The following is a 14290-nucleotide window of genomic DNA, read 5'->3' on the forward strand; positions in this document are numbered from 1 at the left end:
AGGCAGCACAGAAGGTGCAGAAGCTGCAGTAAGCCAAGATGAATTAGCCTCCCCTATCTTATAAAAAAAAAAAATCCTTCTGTGTAACAGAACCGGCCTTTGCAATGAAAATAGAGTCAAAAGCTTTCTCTTGGAGAAACTTAGAGTTCATCAGGCCTTAAACAACAATTATTTTTGGATTATCTTATTCACTGTTTTCCTGGGTAATAGCAGAACCACTGACAACAAGGTAAGCACAACAAGATGATCATACTCTTTCTGACAGGCACCCATGCTTCAGCCTTTCAGCAAAATGAGAAATGGCTAAACATCATACCAGGAAGGAGCCTGGTTTGACTTTAAGGGAGAAGACCAGACCAGATCTTGCCTGGTCTTCTCCCCTAAGCTTTTGATAGTCAGACACACCCATTTCCTCCAGATGAACAGGTAAGACTTGACTGCTAGCTGTAACATTCCATCTGGATAATCTGTTAGTTCTTTTAGTTCTTTTGAAGACCCGACACATATAAAGTAGGCATTGTGAGATTAGGGTCTCTTCAATAAGTTATCTTGGTTGGAGAAAGCAAGGGCCTTTAAAAAGTAAGTTGTAACAAAGATATCTCCTATCAGTCTTTTTTACACTTTATGACCTGAGACTCCTCTGGGTTCATCTATGTTTGGGTTTATGCTTGAGACTCACCCCTGTGTGTCCATAGCCCCTTCTATTCTTCTACTCTTTCCCTTCATGGTTAATATATCATTGCTCATCTTGGCTTCTGAGTCTAGGGGTCATAAAGAACAAAATGGGAACTATATTTGATGGAAAGAGCATACAGATTCCTCTTTTCAAATAACCAGAACTGTCAGATGGAACTGGACTGTCAGTTGGAATTGTTGCCTAAGATTTTAGAAGATGAAAGTTAGAGATGTTGTGTCTTCTGTGAAGATATTTCTCTTTTTTAATAATACATATCTGCCTTTCTGAGTCAAGAGTGAAGTGCTGAGAGTCCTGGGTGCTGCCACCCAGGAGTCATTCGTATAATCATCACTTCACAGCTATGACTGGAGTGAGCTTCTGAAGACTTACTGAGAACCTTTGATGGAAGTAAAACCTCTGAAAAACTTTATTGCTGTTTACAGCTGATAGGAAGGGACTAAAGAAGACTTTTGAGGACAACTGAGCTGGTAAGATTTTGATCCCTCAGGGCCTTAAACCCCTAGACACCAAAAAGTAAAGATCATAAGGAGCTGTGTGGGGAATAAAAAAAAGTAAAATATTTTGGATGAGATTAGTAAAACCAGAGAGGCTTAAATATATTTGCCTGGAGAAGAGGATACTAAGTGGAGGGTGGATATTAAGAAGATCATAGGGACTAAGCAGTTTCTTCTCTTAACAGTGTTACATATCAGAAAGACAATAGGACAGATGATTAAATGAAAGGGCAGTCCATGTGGAAGAAGCAGAGACAAAAAGAACTATATGCAGCCTACGGCATTCTTCTAGAATTTACTCCCACATTAAATCTCAGAGTCACCTCTATGCCCAGATTTTTTAAGGAAGTGAGATGTTACTACTTAATAATGATATGCAATATCATACAATGTAATATAATAAAATAGATAACAAAAGGTCATATTTCAAGGCATAAACAACTCAGCCATGATGGTCAGTTAAAAGAGTGTTTTTCTGTCCCTACACCTGGTATATTATTCCATAATAGCTTAGATAGTTTAAAAGACCTTTCGTTTTTAAAGCCAAAAGTTCCCCATTGTCAGAAACGTGATATGGATCTAGACAGACCAATGGCTTTACCTGGCATGACAGTTTTTAGGAACCAGTGGCTGATCTCCGTGAATGTAAGAAAAGCACACAGCAGGAAGGCTTGGAGCTGGCTTCCCCTAAAAAACCTGCAGTATGGTGGAGAAAAACAGAAATAAGTACAAGTGGGTGTAACTTCACTAAAGTCTATTTCCAGGTGCTAAGGATCTAGCCTGTTATATTTCAAATACCATCGTGAGTTTTTATTCCCCATGTATTCTTTACCTGTCGAACATGCATAATGGTGGGATAATTTATTTTGTAAATGTGACAATCAATGTCTTCTCCGCACTTTATAGAGGATTTAAAGCAGGAGCTGGAGGCACCAGCATCTTTGTCAGATTTCCCAACAAATCAGTCAGAGATGGCAGCATTCTCTACTGACATAGCTCAGCTTTTAGATTCATCCTCCACATGCAATATTGAAAATGCTTGTAGCATCCTCAGCAGGTATCATATCACAGTTCAGTCCCAGGTTATATTTAAAACTCCTTATTTATCTGGTAAAGATGAAAACAACAACTAAAAATAAAGCCCTATACAAAACCCATCTTATGATCTTCAAGTAAATTGGAAAACTTTTGGCAAACCATATTAATAAAAGAATGCTTTTCCCATCAGTAAAGTTGCTTCTGAGAGTTCTAGAGGTAGCCTCAGTACTAGCACAGTTAAAATGAAGATAATTAATCTAACGGAAGAGCTTTGCTTCTGAGTTAGCTGATGAAAACTATTGTAGTCTTCCATGAAAACACTATATATGTATTGGTCTAGGACTGAAATTCTGGGGTACCTTGTAGAAGATTAATTGAAAATACAGACATTTGAGTTTCATGGGGAAAAAAATACTTAATGAAAAATATTTTACAACTTCTGTAAAAGAAAAACTCTCATTCACTTAGTTTTACCACTGCTTATTTTTGCTTACAGTAGCCACTAGCATGTTTCTTTCCCAGCTTTTTCTACATTCTCTCTTATTTGATTCTTTTTCTTAGAGAGATAAGAGAGTGTTTTAAAAAGAAATTCCCCCTCTTATTTTAAGAACTTGACATTGGTTTTCTTTTATTTTTGTTTTCAATATGAATTTAAGGAAAATGCGAAATTCTTTTTTATGGTTTAAAGGACGAAAAAGTGAAAATTAAAATGTAATTAATTTTTATAAAGTTTTTTTCATTTGATTTGTGGTTTTGGCATAGAAGAAATATTTTGATAAAGATTTGAGTTTCAGTTCTCCACAACACTTTCTAAGAAACATACCATCTTTCCCAGAAGCCTGAGTACCTGAAAATTAAGGATAATTCCAATCCTTAGTTGCTTTGAGCAAGACACTATAGGCATACTCCTTTAATCACAATGTAGGAACAATCATCTTGGAATCAAAAGGAAATGTGGGTTAGAATGCAGATGGGATAAATTTACCAATGTGTTGATCTCACTGGTTATTCTGAAGAGAAACATCAATCATGGATGAGGTTTTATTCATCCTTAGAGTGAATCTTTTACCAGTATTGACAGGTATAGCTCAGGGGCTGGTAGTCCAGGCCTACCATCTTGAAGTTGAGGCAAACAACTCCTATGGCTGCTTTGATAACGATTTTTGAGAAAACAAGGTAATCAGCCAGAAATGAAACCAGTTCACCCATGGGAAATGACAGTCTCTTGTCCTCTTCTACTGACCTAGGGAAGGAAACTGATTTCACCTATGAATGGCTCTTCCACTGTTTTCTCATCGATTGAAAGAACACTGCTTCTAATCCTCAGTAGAAGGAGAGATCTTCTTAAATGCATTCACTGTAGATAGTAGCCTTTGGCTGATTCCCAGAACACTCATTTTGCTTTCCTGCAGGATGGTCACAACTGCACCTCATCTAAACCTTTATATTCTCTGGCAGAAGTTCCCAGACAGCCATGGGAAGCACTGCCAGGAGAATCTCGAATTCATTGCCAGTTTAAACATTGACTTTATGAGTTCCCTGATGCTTTCCCATCACCCAGAAACAAGTAAAAACTGAAATAAATTGAAGAACTGAAAGCAAGGTGTAATGTCCCAATCTACAACCGTTCATTGCTAACTTTCAAAAGGCTTCTGAAGAGACTCAGAATTATCAGCACCTTTTTATGTATTGAGAAACTGAGCTATGAGGATGTGATTTGCACAAATTCAACTCATACAGAAAGCAGTCTCACATTTCCTGAGCCCTAGCCCACTTATGCTGAAATTAATTTAGAAAATCCCAGAAATATTAAGATTTAGAGTTCCAAACTGTGAATTATTAATGGAAGAGTATAAAAAATAGGATAAAAAATAGTAGCACTAAGGAAACTTCCTAATATAGAAAGAAGCCAGTTTGTCAGAAAGGGAAGGTCAAGATGCTTCCTCATGCACTAAGTTAAGATATTAGGTTCATCTCAGTATACTGGAGCCATTGTCTACCTGCTGGATTTGACAGTAAATCAGGTAAGCTCCATTGATTTATAGTATCAACAAAGCTATACACACAGTAGTGATCTCCATTCACCTCCAGCCCCCCTCAATGAAGACAGCCAGCTGTGGAGAGGCCACAGAGGGAGAAGAAGGGAGCGCCTGAAAGTTTTGCTTTGATCCACCCTGCTAGAAGATTACCTGTAGTGACAAGCAAGAGTCCAAATCACCAGAAAACTCCAGAAAAGAATGAGTCGGAATGAGCACTAGTTTAGTCCAGTCATTGTCTTTTCTACTTTGTACCATAAAGCAAATTTTTCTCCACCATGAAACAAATTTTAGGGCATTTTTTCTACTTCCCATTGCTGTCTATGTATCCATCTGGTGATTATTGACTGCCTTTTGAAAACAGAAATAGAGAGACACGAGCAATGCATAAACAGTCTGATGCTCAAGAACAGCTGATCCTTTCTCACACTAAGTCCAAGGTAATAAACCATCCTGGATGATGGGATTTCCTCACCCAACTCCTACTATTTCCCTTGCATATCTCACTGCAAATTCAGTGTTACCACTCTCAAACACATAGGTAACTGGGCTGAAATTGTCACTGGCACCCTGCTGGACACCATGCTAAGCATGAATCAGGAGCATGCCTTGATAAATGTGAAAGATCCTGACACACTGGACTATATTACTATGAGAGTGGCCACAAGACTGAGGACAGTGATGATTTTTCTTTTATTCAGCACTTTCTATGTTACATCCAGAATATTCCACCCAGTTTTCAGCTCTTCAGTCCAAAAAGGAATGTTTGCAAACTGAAGGTAGTTCAGGGGAGGACACTGAGATGGTGAGGACTAAAGTGCATGTCCTGTACAGAGAGGCTTAGGGAGCTGGGCTAGTCAGCCTGGAGCTGAGAAGGCTTTGGAGGAACCTACTGTTTGGAAGAACTTGGCCAGAAAAATTCTATCCTTTAGGTTTTCAGGACCTGACTGGACAAAGTTCTGAGCAACCTGCTCTGCATTGAGAGGATCTTTGACTAAAATACATACTAAAGACTCTTTTAACTTGATGAAATTGTATTATTCTATAAAACCTAATAGGTAAGGCACTATGTGTATGATGGCTGGACTCAGTGGTCAGTTCTGACACAGCTTTCTTGTGCAAACAAGTTGTATAACCAAAGATCCTGAATGACATTTGAACATCTAACTCTTTTTACTTTCCCCCCTTCCCGGAGGAGTCAGGTAAGCATGTAAGAGCTAGAAACCTATGTGTATTTGTGGAACTGTTTGTTCCATTCTGTAGAGTTCTAAAGTTGAAATGGCAAACTACTCCAGGAGATCATGGTGCTGGTAAATTGATTGATACTCTTACTACAGTGATTGAAAAAGTCAAAGGATCTTGATAATAAGAGTAAAGATCAGTATGCTGATCCTGTGCCTGCGATGCGGCAGGGTTGCTGATAAATTAATAAATCATGCAGCCTATAATTAAATGTAAAGAAAAGCCCTAGACCTTCAATGTGTCCACATTATAGGTCACGGACCATCAAACAAATAAAACACTCCCTAGATTTTCCATATTTTGGGTCAATACCCACCCAGCTCTGTTTCAAGGTGAAGAAGGATTAGCAACTATTTGCTTGTTATAGATGAGCCTTGAAAGTTGTGAAGTTGAGACATCAAACCTGTTTGTTTCACAGAGAGAAAAACAGGTGATAAAGCAATGAAGTTAAGATCTAAATATGAGATATGCTCAGAATTCTGAACTGTAGGTTGAACCCAAATTCCTAGTAGACACTGCAACAATTGCTGTATTTAGTTCTGAGTGTTTCTTTAGTTATCTAGCCTGGTTTTGCATTGTGCACCTCACATTTCACCACCAAGAGCTAAGCCCTGGCATCTTGGGACAGAGCAGAGAGAAGAGAGTACATAAAACATCACCTTTTCTGCAACCCCTCAAAATGTCCCAGTGCTCTTCCCTGTCATCTTGTCTGGTTTGAAATTGGCTGGGAAAACTTGGTGTGCTTACCCATTGCCAAGGGAACCTGATGTCTAAGTTGTTTGTACCTAACACACTGGACTCCCCCTGAATATTTATAGATCTTAAAAAGGATCCAACTTTTTTACACCAGAAATATGCTTTGGACAAAATAATCCTGAGCATGGGTCACATAGCTGGTGCCTGACATTTATGTTTGTTTAGGTTTTGGGGTTTTTTAAAACAAATTGTACAGCTGCAGTTCCAATAGGGAAATGATTGATTAATAGGCTTGGCAAAATGACAAGCCTTTGCAAAAATTACGGACAGGACAGGAGTTGCTAAAAGACCAAGAGAGGTTTCCAGTATAGCCTCTTCTTTTTGGTTAGGGTAAGGTTGCCCTCATTTATTCCCGAAAGTTCCTTGACACAGATTAAGTTGTCCACCATGTTTGTATAATTTTCCTGACTGAATATTTCTGACCATGTGCCAAAAGGCAAGTATCTTTTTTTTTTTATTTCTTTCCTTGTTTCTCAGTAATGCCTTTCCTACAGTGTTAAGTCCTTCCCTGGGTATTCACCAATGCTAGCGTGATCACTTCCCTACATGGAAAAACTTTAACTACAGAAGAGTCAGTAGCACATTCTCATTTTCTACCTTTTCTGCATGCCTTCAGATAAACCAGAACTTGTTTTTCCTATGCCTAGAGTTAAAGGTTTAACCATCATCATTGTTTTTTAACAGCAAAATTTAAGTGGTAGATACTTCTGAAAGGGAGACCAGATGTTTTTGAACACATCTGTGAAGAATCAGCATTTGTCTGTGAATTCTGCATGCCCAACAATTTATTCCACAAAGCTATCTCAGCTAAATTTCCTAGAAGAGTAGCCTGTAAAATAGATGAACTCATATATCTTCTTAGGTGTGATGTCTTTTTTTTGGCAGGAGAAGCAGACTCTTCTCTAACAGTAAGGTAAGATACTGCTTGAACTCAAGTCTGGCTATTTTTCATTCTGATCCTAGTTACAGTAGTAAAAGCCTTCATGGTATTTTTTTAAGAGCCATTATAAAATAAAGGACACCATATTTTTACTTAGATCAGCGTGTGCAGTCTTAATTATGTTTAATTTTAACTTTTAATTTATGGGGTTTTTCTCAAATATAAACAAGAATATATAAAACTACAGGACTTAAGAAAGAAAAAAAAAGAAAATCAAAATATGGGAGCATATGGCTGTCATTTGGTCTGGAAGATATCTGAGATTTTTTTTCACTGCAAGTAACTTCAAATGTTAAAAATGGGTTATTTTCCATGCGGTGTGGAAAAGCGAAAAACATAATTGCAGGACCTTCAACAGAGCTTTAGATAGCAAGATTCACTCTTCAGACCGTATCACTCCAAATGAAAAGCTGCCATCTCTCTGTGCTTTATGATTTCAGAGCCAAGCTGGATATCAAGAAGCACAGGCAACTATGTCTAGAATTAAACTTCTTTCACGCTTTGCATCATGAGACTTTGTGTTCTAACTGCCAAGTTTTAACACTAAAGGCTTACATTTTCATGCTGAGATCCTGCCACAGGTTAAATAATTTTGAATTTTTAACTAAAAGAGGCAAGCTATATCCAAGTGCAAAGCATATTTTCTCCATAATCAAAATAATAAAAAAGTGCGTTTACCCTGTGACCAATTGACACACTTCTGGAACTTTGACTTAATGCATCAAGAACCTGAAATTTTGCAGGGAAGGGAAGGAAAACCCCACTATCAGAGACATACCTCTGGTTTATTCTACTTAAAATAAAAAGCAAGAAACTAGCAAGCAAAATGCCCTAGGTTTCTGCCTCCAAAAGAATACCAGACTGGGTTTTGGTTCAGTTTGGCAGATGCATTCTCCACAGACTGTAACTTCCCTGACCAGGTTCCCACTTCTTCCAGCTTCTTCCTGCTTTTAGTTTTTCCACACACTAGGCATGGTGCTCCTTTTGGAGCCGAACAAGAACTTTTTAAGCAACAATTTTTGTCCTCAGGCAGCATGCCATTTTAATGGGTGTTTTAGAAGGGAAATTAAGAAACTGTGTATATATATGCAATATAAGTACTAAAAGTGTTAGGAAACTTAAAAGTACAGAGGTTGTAGAATTAGTACTGGTTTTGCAAATCGTCATTTAACCCCACTGTGTAAATGTACCATGTATAAATGTAAGAGGGATTATTCAGTCATGGTTTCCAGGGATATTATTCATCTTACTTCATGTTAACTGCCTCAAATATAGATTACAAGGGGAAATATACTTCTTTAATGAACGGGAAGAGACTGGCAATTTATCCTATACTACAATAAACATCAAAGGTATTTATTTGAGTAAATAGGGAAATTAATTGCTTCTGAAGATCATTGAGTCTAAGAAGCAAGAGGTCTAGTCCTTCCAGCACCATTCAACCTGACGGGACTGAACTCATGTTGTTCAATAAATCATAATGTGTTCTAATGCCAAGGGATATCCCAGAATAAAATGTTGCTATTCATCCTGTTGAATTTGGCATACCTACATGACCCTGGTGAACTCAGAAAAACAGAAAGGAAGACAACCTTTGGAGGCTTATAGAAGGGATTATAAACTTTCATCCTTCTCCCCAGGGGAGGTATTTTTCACAGGATCACAGAATGAGTAAGGTTGGAAGGGACCATTGGACGTAATCTAGTCCTACCTCCCTGCTCAAGCAGGGTCCCCTAGAGCAGGTTACTCAGATTTGTGTCCAGATGGCTTTTGAATGTCTCCAGGAAAGGAGACTGCGCGGTCTCTCTGGGCAGCCTGTTCCAGTGCTCAGTGACCCACACAGTAAAGTTCTTCCTCATGTTCATGTAGAACTTCCTGTGTTCCAGTTTGTGCCCATTGCTTCTTTTCTTATTGCTCAGCACCACTGAGAAGAGTCTGTATCCACTCTCTTGGCACCCTCTTTAGATAATTATGTACCAATGTATATACTTCTATGTCACATATGTAAGAACCCCCCTCAATTTTTAGTCCAGGCTAAACAGCCCCACTCCTTCAGCCTTTTTACAGTAGAGATTCTCCAGTCCTTTAATCCTCTTTGAAGGCCACTTTTTGTCTCAGTGGGCAGCTGAAATTAGAAATTTCAGAATAAGTAGGGAGAATCTTTATAAATATAGTAGCTTATAGGATTAAATAAAGTGAGGTAAATTACCTTTTGAGACCTTGGGTCAGTTCAGGGCCTAACCCTATATATGGAGAGGATTTAGGCATACTGTAAGCTACCTCCAGCCGTTACTAGTTAGGCCTACTGACTTCTTGATAGTGGGATGTTAAGCATACTGATTTCCTTATAAGTCAAGGAATTTATTATTTTCTACATCTCTACAGAGTTCTTAAACTCTTCTTCCCATACTTGTCAAAGAGATGTGATAAGTGGAAATTCTTTCTGAAAGATTTTTAAGAATTTCATTACAATCCCTTAGTGCTGTTGAAGTAGTAATGCCTCAAGCTCTGCTGGAACATGCCGGAAATGCTAATCTAGATACAAATGTCTGCATATCTCAACAGAAAATCATCTCAAAGCTCCAGTACCAAACACCTGCAAACAAATGTGATTTATTTTGAAACCTTAATCCTAGCATACAGAACGGAAATATCTAGTGAGAGAGTGCAGAGTCTGGAGAGTCTGAGATGTCTGTACCAGCCAGCTGGTGGAGGATGGCAAATAAAGTATGCTGAGCCTGAACTTGACAGGTGAGTTAAAATACTCTTCTGTTTTTCTTATGACCTATGAAAATCCCAAATCACTTTTCTGGAACCTTTATCTCATAGAGCTTTTCACAACTACAGTAAAAATTCTTTTCTCTGGGATAAATAAAATTGGGCAGACAAAAGGACCATTTCAAGTCTGTTTTTAGTGTGCTGAGTGAAATAAAGAGATCAGGTCAAATATTTCCTATGTCAAAGTTTAAGATATTGATATGTCACCTTACTTAGTGCGATCATCTTGACTTCCCACACTGAGTAAGTTGCAGGAAGACTTTTCACCTTCTGTCTCTATTGCATGAAAGAAAAGCATATGTTCATTTGTTTAAATATATGGATTTCACAAGTTATAGTTATGCATTTCTGGCAGTTCTGCAAAGAGGCTTACCACTTCTCTACATTTTGGTTCTCTGTGCTTTTCTACTCTGAAGAAAAGAAATATTTAAAGAAAACTTTTCTTTGAGAAGAAAAGTTTTTTTAAAGTTTTCTGTTATTTCATAAACAGATGCCAATGTTGTGTAATAATTCAATGGAATCTAAACAAAGTAATTTATTTTGGCACTGTGTTAAGTGGCAATAAACCCATATTTAAATAGTGTTGCTTTACTTACACACAAAGAAAGATACAAAATTTCACAAAAAAATCCTGACCAGGGCTAAAATGTTGTCATAGTCTATATCAATACCAATAACTTAAATAGGACCTGTGCAAAAATTTAAGTGTTTGCACATGATTGTTCCCAAATAATCCAAGTTAGAACAAAAATTCTTAGCACAGTGTATTCCACAGTTTTGTCTAAGATGTCTTTCCCAAATAATTATAGAATCACAGAATGGCTTGGGGGTGAGGGGATCTTAAAGGGAATCTTAAGGGGATCTTAAAGTATCTTAAGGGGATCTTATTTCCATTCTCCCTACCATGGGCAGGGATGCCACCACTAGACCAGATTGCTCAAAGCCCCATCCAACCTGGCCTTGAATGTGTCTGGGGATGGGGCATCCACAGCACCTCTGGAAAATATGTGCTAGTGCCTCACCACCCACACAATAAAGAATCTTCCTAAAACCTAACCTAAGCCTCTCCTCTTTTAGTTAAAGACCATTCCCCCTTGTCCTATCACTATCTGTATGCATAAAATGTCAGTGTCACTTCTTTCATACCCCCCTTTAAGTACTGAATAAACACAATGAGATCTCACCAAAGCCTTCTCTTCTCCAGGCTGAACAACCCCAACTCTAACTTTCCCCCTAGGAGAGGTCCCTCTAATCGTCTTCATGTCCCTCCTCTGGACTCATTCCAACAGGTCCATGTCATTTTTGTGCTGATGACCCCAGAGATGGATGCAGGTGGGGTCTTGTGAAGGCAGAGTAGAGGAGGAGAATCACCTCCCTCAACCTTCTGGACCCACCTCTTTAGACCTAACTCTTCTGGCCTCTCTCCAATACACCTTGCTATCAGCCAGTGTTGCAATATACAAAAGGTATAACATCTATTTTGAATCTCAGCAAGCTCTTTTTTCTAATGAGTCTTGCAATTAGGAGATAGCATAGAAATACTGGGTGTAGTCCTAAATATACTGCATACTCAGTGGATGTCAAAAAGCCATTGGAGGGATGCTGTGAGAAGTGCCTGGTTACTTGTCAGTTTCAGGATAAAAATGCCATTTTCAACAACAGGAACCAGACAATATGTCAGTGTCTTGTTCTGGGATTCCCTGTGCCTTTGAAAATGTATATGCCATACTCTAGGTTTAATGTCATTCAATCAGCAAACCTGCCTGCATGGATTAATTGTGGTCAGAGTGCACTTTACAGAGCTTTGGGGTCCTGGGTACCCAAACACAGCCAAGAACTGGTATTCCAGCAAGCACACTGGAGCAGGCAGACCTGTCCTTTGTAGGGCTGGAGCCAGTATAGTGACCAGGAGCCAGGGCTTGCCAAGCTTGGATATAGACTGGAAACTGCTTTTTCAGTGCATCAGGGTCTTTGTACCAAATTTGTGTCAGCAGCAAGGAGCCTCTTATCTTAGTTCTTTCAAAAAAAATTTTTTTTTAAGGAACAACATGCACCTCAGTGCTGTGAGCATAATCTAATTGCAACTTTGTTTGCTTTGAGGGGAAAATTGAACAAAGGAAAATTATATTCCATACATATGAAACACTGAGAGAATAATGTGTTAACAGGGAGGGAGCTTTAGTACTCTATAGCTTTGGCAACATGACATAAAAAGAGCTGAGTCTCAAAAGGAGCTGAGAAATATTCCTAAGGGAAAATGATTTTTCACAGACCCCTGTCTCTCTTGGCACAAAACCAATATGTTCTAATTACTGAAAGTAATTAAAAGTACAGTCGCACTTCAATGTCAGGGCTGAAAGGGGCTAAAGAAACTCCAGTGGAAAGTGCACCAGATTTCTTCCAGGTGCTGCAGAGCAAAAGTGTTCCGTTTTGTTTCCAGATTTAATTCATGACTTTGCTTTTGGTTTCACTCTGAATTTGTGAAAAAAACAATGTCTACTCATCTCTGACAGCCAAAAATATCCCATGGAGCAAACATTCCAAGACAATGTATTTGTTTCTCTGATGGATCTATTCATCAGTTTTTCATGCATCTTGGTCTATTTTTCTTCCTTCTATTTTTCCTGTTTTTTTTTTAATTCTCCCTCCAACTAGCCTTAGAAATTTGATCATAAAATTCATATAAAATTTTAATGATGCCTGACAATGTGCTGAGAATGCCACAAGGCAAAGGCAAAGGGGCAGTGCCCTTTCAGAATGAAAGCAGGGAGCAGAAGTGCTTCAGTAGTAACATTTTCAGAACTAGCTATGACTTTTTAAAGTATTCCACATGTTAAATGCTCTTTATAGAAATGAAATAAATACCTCTAAAAAATAGGCCCATAAAAAGGGTCTGTGATAAGGAGAGAGAGGAGATACTGAGCTTGTGTGTATTCACCACATTTAGCCATTTTGTTCTCCTGTCAGACTTTTCACTTGAACTCCCAGCTGAAAAGGTGACATTGAAAACCACTGAATGAACTCAGAATTTTCCCTGTGCAACCCAGTTACAGAACACCTGTGCTAAAACACTATCTGCTGATTCACTGTGATCATTCAAAAAGCTCAAGAGCCCTCAATATGTCTCTTTCCTCATCTGTAGTGAGGTGGTGATGGTGAGCAAGTGGCTTCACTATGAAACATGAAAGATTGCTTCTACAGATCCTCCTAAAAGGGCTTTTATTCTATTTCATTTTCATAGCAGCATTTGCCAAGAGCACCTGGGATACTCCACTTGTCTCTCATATATAATTTATTTTTGCGTCAATTTTTTAACACCCTTGAAAGAGGACAAGAGCTGCTACTGGCATAATCATACGTCATAGTTCCAAGTCAGTCTGAATGTTGATGGTGTTCCCACACCAGAATAAATCCATCTTTTTCCCAGTGCAGATTCCCAAAGTAACTTCCTCTGAATTTGCACTCATACTCTGGAGTTCCGAGCTACCATGTAGGAGGACTAATGTCTTATTTCAGCTAGTTGATCTGTCTGTTTTCAAACTGAGAATGTGAACTTCAGACTGAAGTGTGGAGTTCACTTGTGCCTCACAACACACTTGTACCATGTCCTAAAGCAAATAGATATAAATAGTATATAACTCATGATGGAAAGAACATGGCCTCTCATAAAATAGTGGTTTTCCATCTTTTTTCCTCTACTTTGAGAAACCTTCATAATTTTGCAAATAGCAAATCTGTGTTGTCTGACAACAACTAATTTTTTAATATCTCAATTGCAAATACAACACACCTCCCCCAAATAAGAAATTGAAAACCACCATTTCATTGTACTTAAACATATTTTTTTCTTCACTCCAGAAGGAAGCATGGGTTTGTAACAAGAAATATCCCCTGTAAAACAAGATTCAGCTTTGAAGTGCACATGTTCCCAGGATTGTGGACAATCAGATTTTCAATACTGCCATAGACAGAGACTCTGCAACTTTTCTGTGCAGTTTGTTCCAGAATTTAACTACCCTCATAGTAAAAACATATTTTCCTGTTGTTCAGATGGAATGTCCTGTGCTTAAATTTGTGCTACTGGACTTTTGTCTCATTAGCAGTCAGCATGGAGAAAGAAGAGTATGGATTCCTCTTCATTTTGCCTCCATCAGATATTTTTACACATTTCTAAGATTCTCCGGAGCTTTTTATTCTCCAGATCTAGAAGGATGTTGTCTTCTCCACCAGGATGGTAGCTTAGAGGTTCATTGTCAGCTTGCTGTCTACCAGCATCCCAAGGTTCTTCTCTGCAGCACATCCTCCCAGC

Source organism: Motacilla alba, chromosome 1 (genome assembly GCF_015832195.1).
Source record: "Motacilla alba alba isolate MOTALB_02 chromosome 1, Motacilla_alba_V1.0_pri, whole genome shotgun sequence".
NCBI lineage: Eukaryota > Metazoa > Chordata > Aves > Passeriformes > Motacillidae > Motacilla > Motacilla alba.